We start from the raw sequence: 13,698 nt of genomic DNA, 5'->3' as shown, positions 1-13,698 counted from the left end.
GTCCGGCCTAATAAAAATCAGTCTTTCGGTCAGTTTTGTAACCAGTGGATGGCGGTAATGCACCTTAATCAGATAAAGTTCAGTGATAGCCTCATCATTGTCTCTGGTCCAAGAGATGAACTTGGATGAAATAGAGTTCCATGCTTGAACAGTCGCTGGTCGAGCCTTGTTAAGACGTGCAGTCGTATGTTCGAGGTTGATAATATTGATCAGGCTTTGAGACCAAAATTATTTCATGCACATACCTGGAGTAAACCTATGTTTTAATATAGTTTTTTTTTTTCTTTTTTCGCAGAGGTAAAACCTGCAAACACCAATTTGAGCTTAATTTGTGTTAAAGTTACATCAGAATGATAATTAAGGAGACAAAATGTGGGATTAAAAATGTAAAAAATGTTCAGTACGTCTGCTAACAGAGTTTACATGAGACCAGAATTCAGAAATGATTTGACAATCCCAAAACATGTGTAAGAATGTCCCAAGTGACGCAGTTCCACATATATGGCAGTTTTTTGTAGATTGTAATTTCATTTGGAATCTCTTATAGGCTGTAATGTAAGCTCTATGTATGGCATTGAAGTGAATTAGTTATTGCGCTAGATTTTTGGAAGGTGAAGTGAGGTTGCACCAGATCTTCCTCCAATCTAAACTGCCCAGTTCCTTATTCCACATGGACTCAGTTGGTAGAACTTTAGCGCTATGCTCTATCAGTTCATGGTATATTAAAGAAACAGAGGGTCTATCCAGTAACTTAGAGATCAATTTTAGCATGGGATGTGCCTAAAGAGAGTTCCAGGGAACTCCATAAGCTTTTAGGGCTGATCTTAGCTGAAAATAAACAAAGTAAGTAAAAGCAGTAAGTGAGAAATGTGTTTTAAAGTCCTGTATCGATTTTTTAGCGATGTCAGTAGTTTGGCCTGAATCTCTGTGAAGTTATTTTTTTGTAAAGTCTCTATTGATTGTATTTTGTTTTCAAGATTTGTTATTTGTCGAACTCTTGTCTTTGCTAGAGTTGAAGAGAATGAGATACAGAAACACGAATAAAACACTTTGTGGCCTCCCATAATATCTGTGGGTTAGAGCACTTTTGTGCATTAATGTCCAAAAACTATTTTAATTGGGTTTTAAGTGAACTGATAAATCCTGAGTTAATTATCATCCCCCTGCCTGCACTGGGGAAAGCAGGCCACAATCTCGTCCTGATCAAACCTCACTACACACCAAAAGTGAGGAGGTCACAAATAATCACACGCTCATTCAGGAAGTGGTCTCCTGAAGCTGAGCAGGCTCTGAAAGACTGCTTTGAGACCACTGACTGGGATGCATTGCAGGAGTCTCACAATGACAACATGGAGGAGATGGTTGACTGCACTACGGACTATATAAACTTCTGTATGGACGTTGTTGTTCCAGTAAGATCTGTGCGCTGCTTCGCTAACAACAAGCCCTGGATAACCAGTGACATCAAAGGCCTCCTGAACCAGAAGAAGAAGGCCTTCAGAGATGGTGACACACAGGAGCTCAAGCGGATACAGAAGGAACTCAGAGTCCAGCTCAGAGAGGGGAAGGAGCAATACAGAAGGAAAATAGAACAGAGGATGCAGAACAACAGCATGAGGGAGGTATGGGAGGGGATGAAGACCATCACTGGCTGCAGCTCAAAGAAAGGAGCCCCCATTGAGGCTGATGTGGGAAGGGCAAACCAGTTAAACCAGTTTTTTAATAGGTTTGATCTCCCTGCACCTACGAGCACAGCAACCCCCACCCACCCAACCCCACAAGCCATCTCCAGCACAGAAGAGGACACCTCCCCCCCCCCCGCTCACACCACCCACCATCACAGCAGCTCAGGTATGTGGAGAGCTGAGGAGGCTACGCCCTGGCACAGCTACAGGTCCAGATGGAGTCTCCCCCAGACTACTGAAGACCTGTGCGCAGGAACTGGGACACCCCCTACAGCGTATCTTCAACCTGAGCCTGGGACAGGGGAGGGTCCCCCAGCTGTGGAAGACATCCTGCATCATTCCAGTCCCCAAGAAACCACATGCTGGGGAGCTGAACGACTTCAGGCCGGTCGCCCTGACGTCCCACGTGATGAAGACCATGGAACGGCTGCTGCTCCATCACCTGAGGCCACAGACCCACCACGCTCTCGACCCTCTGCAGTTTGCTTACAGGGAGAAGGTTGGAGTAGAGGATGCCATCATCTTCTTGCTTCACCGTTCTCTTTCTCACCTGGACAGAGGCAGTGGTGCTGTGAGGATTACATTTTTGGACTTCTCCAGCGCCTTTAACACCATCCAGCCTCTGCTCCTCAGGCACAAACTGACAGAGATGGGAGTAGGATCAGACCTGGTGGCATGGATTACAGACTATCTGACTGGCAGACCTCAGTACGTCCGACTGGGGGACTGCAGGTCCGACACTGTTACCAGCAACACTGGAGCACCGCAGGGAACTGTGCTCTCTCCGGTCCTGTTCACCCTGTACACGTCCGACTTCCAGTACAACTCGGAGCTCTACCACGTGCAGAAGTTCGCGGACGACACAGCCATCGTTGGCTGTATCAAGAGTGGACAGGAGGAGGAATACAGGGAACTGATCCAGGATTTCGTCACGTAGTGCGACTCTAACCACCTGCTCCTCAACGCCACCAAGACCAAGGAGATGGTGGTGGACTTTAGGAGAACCAGGCCGCACCTTGAGCCTGTCAACATCAAAGGTGACTGTGTGGAGGTGGTTCACACTTACAAATACCTGGGAGTGCAGCTGGATGACAAACTGGACTGGATTGCCAACACAGAGGCCCTGTGCAGGAAAGGACAGAGCCGTCTGTACTTCCTCAGAAGGCTGGCGTCCTTCAACATCTGCCAGAGGCTGCTACAGATCTTCTACCAGTCTGTAGTAGCGAGCACCCTCATGTATGCAGTGGTGTGTTGGGGGGGCAGCCTCAAGAAGAAGGACGCTGGACGCCTGGACAAACTGGTGAGGAAGGCAGGTTCTGTTGTTGGCACAGAGCTGGACAGCCTTACATCTGTGGCAGAGAAACGGACTCTGAACAGGCTACTGTCCATCATAGACAATCCACACCATCCACTGCACAGCGCCATCTCCAGGCAGAGGGCAGCTTCAGTGACAGACTGCTGTCATTGTCCTGCTCCACTGACAGACTGAGGAAATCGTTCCTCCCCCACGCCATGCGGCTCTTTAACAACTCTGGGGGGGGGGGCGATAAAATCAACCATAGAACACTGGACTTAATGCTAATCACACCATGCACCCTCTGTCACACACGCACTTTATCACACACACACACACACATCTACAAGTTGGACTCTAAGTATGTACAAACTGACCATTACGCAACTGTATCTTGCACACTGTCATCTGCACAACTGCACTTGAACTGGACTGGCAGACACTATTTCGTTTTTATACCATTATATTTTACCTTAGTATTTATTTTGCACTGTTTTAAATTTTTAAATTTTTACATTGTACTTTCCCTGCATGCCCCTGTGTTCCCATACCTGTAAGCTGCTGGAACTGTGAATTTCTCTTGGAGATGAATAAAGTATCTATCTATCTATCTATCTATCTATCTATCTATCAATTAGTAAGGACATATTTAGTCGCCACCTTGGTGCTTTTATTTTAATATTGGGTAAATCAATGTTGCACAGTAGTGCAGAGTGATCGGACAGTGGTCTCGGTAAAATAGTGATGAATATATTTGTGTTAATTTGTATTATTCTGTAATTAAAGCTGGGTTGAGAAAAATATAATCTATCCGGGAGAATGTCTTGTGTCTAGCAGAGAAAAATGTATAATCTCTTGCATTAGCATTTTGTATATGACAAAGATCATGCAAAGCAATATCTTTAATAAGTGTTTTCAGCAGGTTAGATGATAGATTGGCAGTAGCATCTGAATTTGATCTGTCAAGAGATGGATTAAGGACTGCATTCAAATCGCCCCCCACTACAAGGGAACAATCATTTTGTTCTAATAGTGTGTTTCCAATGAAATTAAAAAGGTCTCTATCAGGCTCATTTGGACAATATATGGATGTAAAAGCTAATTTATGATTAAGATTGTTAACACGGGCAAAAGCAAGTCTTCCTTTCCCATCATTTCCAGTGACGTGTCTTTCTATGGTGTAAGTACTCAAGGACACGAGTTTTTCACATTAAGTGATAATAGATTTAATACACAAGTACACAAATTATTCAGCTACCAAGATGTATTAGTGCTAACGTAAGATGAAGTTTAACTGTAATCGCCCTGCCAAATGCTGTATATTTGTCCAAATATTGCTGTAATATTTGTCACAGGTATACAGAAGAACTCAAATGCAACGCAGGAAGGAGTAGACAGATACTGAAATATCTAAATAAGATTGAATAAACGGGTCCCACACAAAACCAGGAAGATAACTGAAATATTCCCCACTCGGATTTGTCACTTAATAAAGAACTCAGACTCCACACTTAATAATCAAAAACAGGAACTCTCAATTCCCCACTTTAATAATCAAACTCAGGAACTCTCAATACTTTCTAGGAGTTTGAAGTCTCTCTTAACAGGTTGACCATCTAGCAAGAGACTGACAGAACAGAGGGAGTATAAGTAACCTCCTCCAACTTGACGAGGGAATGAGGAGCAGCTGTGGAGAGCAGGAAAACTGGGCAGGCAGGAAAACATGGACAGGAACAGGCAAAAATCAAGGAACAGGGAGTGAATAAGGAGGTAAACCATAACTAACTAAGCAGACTCATGACAATATAGAGTAAAAATATGTCTGTAAAGAGGAGGGGGTGGGGTAAACTATATACAAAAACTAACAGACCGTACAAAAAAAAAAAAAACTGTTGGTCTGCAAGAACATAAACTCAACAAATTGTGCCAGATAGTCACACAGTCATTTAAACACAAAAAATAAATACATTCGACAATACTAGAACCAGCAAAGTCAATCTGGATTGTACGTTAATGCTAACCCATCAATAAAGCCCGTTTAGAAGAACATAAGTACTGGACTGGCAAATATATATTTAATATTGCCAATTAAATAATACAATTTCCAATGTTACCCGCTCACCAAAAAAATAAAAATAAAAAACTGCTTAAACACTAACTGCTTAAACTTTAAGAACTTATTTGTCAGGTAAGATTCGAAGACTCATCCATCCATGTCCATCAGGTTACCCTCTCTGTCATCCTGGAGATCCGCGTGGGCCACTGTTAATAGGCCTGGGATTGTTACCATGGTGACTGCTTCACTCTCGCACTCCGCTGCAACAGGGGTTCTCCTTTGGAGAGAGTTGAGGAAGTCTTCAGCCATTTGGGGAGAGTCGAACATCCTCTTCTCACGAGGAACGAGGAACGGCTCCAGACCCATTTCTTTAGCCTTCTTCAGGACAGAGCTGCAGCTCTTCCTCCTGGCTGTCGTTACTGGGCTGAAGTCGGGGAAAAACAGAAGAGTAGTGGAGCCAGCGGTTGTTTTCGGGGTGGCTCCGTTGGATTTATACTTCACTGGGAAGACATTCCGTGCACCGTTAATGATTGCCGCTCTGTCCTGCCAACAGAGCAGTCTGAAGATGAGAGTTCGTGGTTTGTTGGAATTAGCCTGGCCTCCGTCATATACCCGATGCGCCCGTTCAATATCGATGTCACTGCCATCCAACGAAGGGATCCATTTAGATAGATTCTTTTTCAGGTAGCCAACTGCATCTGAACCCTCCACTGATTCTGGTAAGCCGACCAGCCTTATGTTATTCCTTCGCCCCCTGTCCTCCAGGTCCGTCAACTTTGTGGTAAGGAGGTCAAGCTGTGACTTTAGCTCGCTAAGCAAACGCCTATATTCCCATGCCGCGGCCTGCACAGCATCCATTAGGTCCTGGGTCCTCTTAGCAGACTTGCTCACTTAATAGAGTTCATTGGTAATGCCATTCACGGCTTCAGCAGTCTTTTGTATTTCTGTTCGCATGTCATGTAAAGCTGGTACCAGGATCAAATCCACAGCATCCCTAATGGCGGAGGCAACAGCTGAATCCAGTACACCGCGTTGATCTTCAAGCGCTAGCTTAATGCCGTTAGCAATGGCTGCATCCAGTTCTTACTTCGAGATGGCAGATTCTTTGAAGTTTTTCTTTATAGGCGACTGTTCAGCCTCCCTTTTCGAGCGTCTTTGGTTGAGGAAGTACTCATGATGAGATGGACGTTGAAGTATTTGTTGTATAATATCGGATTATTGAAAAAAAATGACTATGCTAAGCAGAGATAGACACTACGCTGGCATCGCAGTCGAGGGATCACGTGATCCCAGCAGGAATGTCTCTTGTTTAATAAATTTACTGGTAATGTCTTGGAAACTCATGGCAAAAAATGGCAGATGGATTATAACTGTATTCAAACTAGACAATTCTCTTTTCATACTATGCAATGTATATGGTCACAATGGAGTAACTCAAGCTAAAAATATGTTTTATCAGATTTATTCCAAAATTGAGTATCGACAAAAAAAACATAAAGATGCACAACTAATTATTGGAGGTGACTATAATGATGCTCCAAATGATTCAATAGATAGAATCCTGGAAAAAAACTCTCAAAGCTTCTGTTTTAAAGCTACATCTTACCGAACTGAAAAACTTCTTGTGACAGACATCGTGAATGACATTGAGTTTTTTAACCCTCGCTGTAAGGAATTTACCTGGTGTAATGCTAGACGCACTCAACACTCTAGAATAGACTCATGGTTAACATCTTCATCTTGTATACAATTTATATCTGAGGTTTCACATTTACATGCTCCATTATCTGATCACAAAATGATTTTGATTCTCGTTTCTGGTTCCAAAGATAACAATAATAATCTAAGAGGATACTGGAAGCTAAATAAAAACTTACTTAAAGATACAATCTTTCAACACTTTGTGAAACAAAATGCACTAAATATTTTCAATAATGAAAAGTTAAATAATATTCAAAAATGGGAGTATTTCAAATTCAAAATTAGAGAAACTGCTATTCATCGTAGCAAAGAAATAAAGAAAATTAACAATGCAAAAGAAAGAGGAGTTATGAATAGTTTAAAGCCCTTATTAAATAAAGAGAATCTTTCTATAAGTGAGCAAACAAAAATAATACAACTCTAAAAAGAAATAGATAAATTATATAATGATGCAGTCAAATTATAAACGATCTAGAGCTAAATGGCTGAAAAATGGAGAACAAAATTTGACTTATTTCTTTGCACTTGAAAAACGTAATAAAAAAGAATGAATATGTCGGCACTAAAAATAAACGACAACTTAAACACTAATCCGAAAGAAATTTCAGAATATGTTTGTTCATTATATAAAAAAAATATATGAATCTAAATTCAATTCAGAACACTGTGAGGAATTTTTTAATACAATCAAAGAATTTATCCCTACTATTTCAGATCATTTCAAGAAGAATTGTGATAAACCTCTCGAACTTTGAACTTATTGAAGCCCTAAAACATTAGAAAAAAGGTAAATATCATGGAATTGATGGTTTAGTCACAGAGTTTTATCTATTTTTCTGGGAGATTATTGAATTCCCATGAATGAATATGTACAAAGATTGCATTGCTAATCAAGAAATGACAGCCACTCTGAAACAAGGATTAATAAGCTTGATTCCCAAACCAAACAATGATTCTTTATGCATAGAACATTGGAGGCCAATTACTCTCCTAAATATTGATTATACATAATTCTCACTTGCTTTTGCCAGACACATAAAAAGAGATCTTGGCGAAATCATGAATGAAACACAGACAGGTTTTATGTCAAATCAACACATAAGTAATAACATTAGACTAATCTTGGATTTGCTTGATTATTCTGAACATGTGGACTCAGAGGTAGTTATAGTTTTTCTAGACTTCTACAAAGCATTTGACACTCTGGAACATCCATTTATATACAAGATTTTAGATCTCATGGGTTTTGGGGGAAGTTTCATTTCAATTGTTAAAATGCTTTACAAAGATAACAATAGTAACTTAATGATTTACCCGAGCACTTCCAAAAGATTCCCTGTTAATAGATCTGTTCGTCAAGGTTGTCCAATTTCACCAATTCTTTTACTAATCGCAACAGAATTCCTTTCATTACAAATTTTAAACAGCTCTGAAATTAAAGGTTTATCGATAATTAAAGGAGAAATTTGAATTACGCAATTGGTGGATGATACGGTTTTGTTTTTAAAAGATAAACACCACATTGAACCAGCAATACAATTAATTAAAACATTTTCCAAAGCATCTGGCATACAACTCAACATAGGTAAATGTGAAATATTATCCATACATGATACAGATAGTGAGAATGTATGCAATATACCATTCAAGAAAACTGTCAATCACATAAAACGTCATAACTAGACAACAACAAAACTTTCTTCCCCGACTTAAGAAAACACAAAATATTATGAACATGTGGCTCCAACGTGATTTGACAATGTTTGGAAGAATTCTCTTAATGAAAGCTGAAGGTATCTCTAGACTAATATATCCTGCTTTATCTCTATTTGTTCAGGTATCAACGTCTAAAGAAATGAACAAAACATTTATCAACTTTACTCGGAAAAATAAAAAACACAATTTAAAAAAAGATAAACATGAATCATCAAACATCAAAACCTCTACCACCATCTCGATAAGCAAAAATCCCAATTTATATCAAGGACATCACTCATATTCATTGACTGAGTCCAGTGGTCCCATTGGTAACTGGGGTCACCAATAGCCAGAAGAATAGTGGAACCATGGTTAGAACCACCCCACTTGATTGAAATGACTTTAATTTTAGTTTATTTTAAATACATTTGACGGACAAAAAAGGTGCCTGCAAAAAATGAACTAAAATATTAAAACTACAAGCTACAACTACTTCAAGACATTTTGTATCATCCCCTCTTTAACCCAATAGTGTACGGGTTGAAGATGAAGGAAATATCCAAACACTTAAAAAGGTTGTTCTGCCAAGATAAAGTCATTTAATGCATTTAAAACCTTTGTATTGCAATATGTTTGGTGGCAATAATCAATTCTAGATGCACTGATTGTTGGGATGTATTGAAACAGTTATTGTGTCTATATGAGGTTAGGGTCTTTTTTACATGAGGTTTTATTTCAATCCTTTTTCTTGTTGAAGAGTGTCACCTTTACACGAAAGCTCCAGTTATTTGCTTAATTGCATTTGTCATTAAAATTGTACAACATTAAGATGTGCTTATATTTACCATTTTGTTAAAACATAATTATATTTTGTGTTTATTAATGCCAAAGCCAGTTAGAATTGCTCTTTTTTTCTTTCTTTTTTTTACAGTCATGGCTTTTTGTGTGTAACTGTAATGGAAATGTAATTTTTGAGTTTCTATTAAATGGAAAACCTTGAACACCAGCATGTACACATTGTTGATATTCATTAATGTTCTTTCTTGAATGCACATGAGCTCATCCACAACCTAAATTCTCTGGTAGAATTTCAGCAATACATTTTCTTTTTGCACTTAATTCTATGTAAGATGCTGTCCATAATTTACCAAATGTACTCTTTATGAAGCTCAACGCTTTAAAGACAGTGGAGATGATAGCAGACTTCAGGAAGCTTGATTGGGAATGGGCCACACCTGGGTGGAAAACATGAAGTCAGAACCCAAACACACTGACATCACCGGGAGGTGAAGACATGAGCAGGAATACCTGGAAACACAAAGACAAGAGTAAACACAGGAGATACTCGAAAATCAGAATAAACTAAGACTAAATAACTAAAAGAACCACAAGAGCTAAACACAAAGAAAACTAAACAGAACCTGACAGGGTGACCGTTTTGGAACGGTGGCAATTTCTCGTACAGGACATTACATCTATAGAGGAATGATGTGCTTACACAACATAGATAGATAGATAGATAGATAGATAGATAGATAGACTTAAATAAAACAAAAGGAACCCAGAAAACGTTCAAAAGTGGTCAGGTTTTTATTGATAACATTGCATACATTGCATTTGACAAATATTATTATTGTATAGATGTACTACTACTGTATTATTTTTGTTATTGCTTTTCATCTAATTATCATTATATTCTCATATTGATGTATTGTTATTTTTATTAATTTTTTAAATTATAGTGACTGGTATCCTCATTGTATCATTATTATTATTATTATTATTATTATTATTATTATTATTATTATTATTATTATTATAAGGGCGACCGTGGCTCAGGTGGTAGCAGGTCGTCTTCTGATCGAGAGGTTGGGGGTTCAAGCCCAGTACCTGACTATGTGTTGAAGTGTCCTTGGGCAAGACACTGAACCCTAAGTTGCTCCCAATGGTTGACTAGCGCCTTGCATGGCAGTCCTGTCCCATTGGTGTGTGAATGTGAGAGTGATTGGGTGAATGAGCTGATATGTAAAGCGCTTTGAGACTGCTTCAGTGTGGTGATAAAAGCGCTATATAAAGTCAAGTCCATTTACCATTATTATTATTATTATAACCATTACTATTATTATTATTATTATTATTATTATTATTATTATTATTATTATTATTACTGTCACTAATAATATTATGTCCCTATCATCATCATCTTTATTATTATTGTTGCCAAAGAACTGAAACATTCAAGGAACAAGAACATAAACAATCAAACTATCTACATGAGTATTTAGTATTTGACTCCCTGTCTCAGCTGAACAGTTTTCCCTGTCCTGTCAAGGTCATCTGTGTTGAAATGCTCACTGCAAAGCATGGACCTCTCAGTTGCCACAAAATCTTCCCGTTTCACTGCCCGTTCCCATTGTCTCCTTAAACCACTGTCTTTGGGAAACTTTAAACATGTGAGCAATGTAGCCAGAGATAAAGAATTGTCAACAACAAAAATAATCCCATCATTATAATTAGGCCTATTATTAGCTTTATTAGATAGCTCAAATACGTTCATCATGTTTTTTTATTACTATAGACTTATTTTGTTTTTTTTTCAGACATTAAATTCAAGAGTAGATGTTGCTCTTTACCTTTTTTAGCTTTACAGTTTCGGTGAAAAAGTAGTCAGCGGGGGAGTAGCTCACACACTGTCAGTGAGATGCTTCTGAGGAAGGTGAGAGACGTCCCCGAAACTGTAAAGCTAAAAAATGTAAAGAGCAACATCTACTCTTAAATTTTATGTTTGAAAAAAGAACCAATACAATAACAATAATAATAATCTGCTAACAATATATTATTTCTTACATGTCCATGCACCGCTGCCTCCACCAGCACCGTTCCAAGATGGCGGCGCTGTAGACGTGTCCCTCTACAGTCGATGTGGCGTCTACGTATATAATGTCTATACATATATGTACTAGGGGTTGAACAACTTCATAACTTGAAAAGTCGACTTCATGTGCATACGAGTCGACGTCAACTAGTCGATGATGTCACCAAGAGCTGAAGCCGATGCTCACAGGGTGGTGGCCAAGTGGCAGCCGAGTACCGGCTTTGGTGGAGGAAGCCAAAGCTACCGTAAAAAGAGCCCAAACGCTCTGGCTCTGAGGAAGCCTTAATGTTAAATCCAAATGTAAATCGGTCGGTGTGTGAAGTGTGGGTTTTAGATTCAGATTTAACATTAGGATTTAATATTTACATTCAAATTTAATATTTACATTTAGATTAGTTTTCCATCAGTACACTTTTTAACAATGATATAGAACATGCTGTTTTTCATTAATTTCTGTCTCAAATAAAAGAAAAAAATTGCTAAATGTGAGGAAAGTCAGCTAAATGTTTAAAATATGTTGGCTATGAAAAAGTGATCGAGTCTTTACATTCAGCACCCCATACCTAACTGGGGTGAATAGTTGGATGTGTGGGGTGCACACACTGCACATGAGGCCTACACACACACACACACACACACACACACACACACACACACACACACACACACACACACACACACACACACACACACGCACACACACACACACACACACACACACACACACACACACACACACACACACACACACACACACACACACACACACACACACAGTTTATTGTAATATGAAAGATTTGTCTTTTGTCTTGAATGTTGCAAAGTAAAGTTAATTAAAATAACCTGCTGTGTCCTTAAGCTGCTGTGTGTCATTATTCCTTACTGACAATATTTGTTCATTTTTTTTTCCTTTGGTTATATTTGCCAAAATGTGTTTGTAATATACATGTAAAAATGCATGGGTACAATGAACAGGCTTATCTAATAAAGGCAATCAGTCACATGTTTGCTACACCACTATTGATCATGTGGGAGATGTAGTTCAGAAGTAGAATGAGGAGTTTGTAGTGAGAAAACTAATTATATACACAAATATATAAACAGTGTGAGAACAAATACTTGGCATGAAAGGATGAGGACACTGCATACACATCAGGCAGACGGTCAATATGCAGTGTCTAAAACCATGGCTAATCTACAAGAATCCATACTATATTAAATCATATCAAAATCTATATTTAAGCTCTTTGGGTGTTGATAGTCTAGAGTGTGAATCCAAAATAGTTATTTTTGTCAGTGTCTCATCCTCTTGACAACAGTACATGCTGAATTCCCTGGAAATGACAGAAGAGATAAGGTGTGAAACAGCATTAAATTACTGGCCACTGGTTACAAGTAGTTAGGATTGGCACATCTGATGGAGCTTTTATGTTCACTGATTCTCTTGACAATAAACCAACAATCATTCTGTGTACAAGCAGTCAGATAGTGGGGAAGGCTTGATTGGGAACGGACCACACCTTGATAATTTCCAAATCTTGAAAAAGTCCATATTTTGTAAACGAGGTCTTAAATGATATATGTTCATTTTCCGCTTCCTTTGTCGCTCCCTTTTTATTTAATTAGTTAGTTAAACAAACTAACTTAAAAAAATAAAAATCCTGAAAAACTCAAATCAAATAAAAACAAATTACATTTCAAAAAGTATAATGACCCTGACACACACTCATTCACTACATTGTATATACTACATTTGTTCTGGCTTGTTTATGGGTTCTGGGACTGTTTACACACTTCTTAAAGAGACAACGTTCTGAATGTGGTTTAGCAACACTACAGTATTAAATCATACATTTCAGCCTTAATGAAGGAAAAAATCAAAAGTGACACAAAATGTTGATATTGTGCTGCTAGTGGTTAATAAAAGGCTTTTTGTGACATTTTTATCCACTGACTTTCACCCATTATTGTTTCTCTTGTAAAACTATATTGAAAAAATATCATCTATCATCTATCATCTATCACCATTTTGAGGAAAAATATAGAGATATGAATATTGGTCTATGTCACCCAGACCTAATGTAAACAAAGCAGTAATGTTTTATCTTGTAAAGCATGTAATTGTCCAAACTGTGGGAAATGAGGGGTCTGAAACACGGCTTAAAGTAGGATTTTATTAACATGAGTGTTACCTCAACAAAAAAATAAAAATAAAAAAATCACTGATTTGCTGCCTTGTTATGTAGCAAGTGTTGCTAATGCTACACTTCTTTAGTTAAACTAAGTAAAAAGGCTCTGTCACTAAAAATAACTTGTCGACATTTTTGTTTGATTTAAATTGTACATAGAACCAGTTTGATAAATTGCTTACATCATTTTTTATTATCTT

General features: G+C 38.5%; 1 protein-coding gene across 1 annotated transcript in view; it reads right to left on the bottom strand.

The window, feature by feature from the left end:
• LOC114455168 (cysteine/serine-rich nuclear protein 3-like) overlaps positions 1 to 13,698 on the bottom strand; it is a 248,537-nt gene that overhangs the window by 29,638 nt on the left and 205,201 nt on the right. The gene's annotated exons all lie outside the window — the stretch shown is intronic.

This window comes from Gouania willdenowi, chromosome 21 (assembly GCF_900634775.1).
Source record: "Gouania willdenowi chromosome 21, fGouWil2.1, whole genome shotgun sequence".
Taxonomy (NCBI): domain Eukaryota; kingdom Metazoa; phylum Chordata; class Actinopteri; order Blenniiformes; family Gobiesocidae; genus Gouania; species Gouania willdenowi.
The sequence above is the reverse complement of the archived record's forward strand: the minus strand, read 5'-3'. Positions and strand labels throughout refer to the sequence as shown.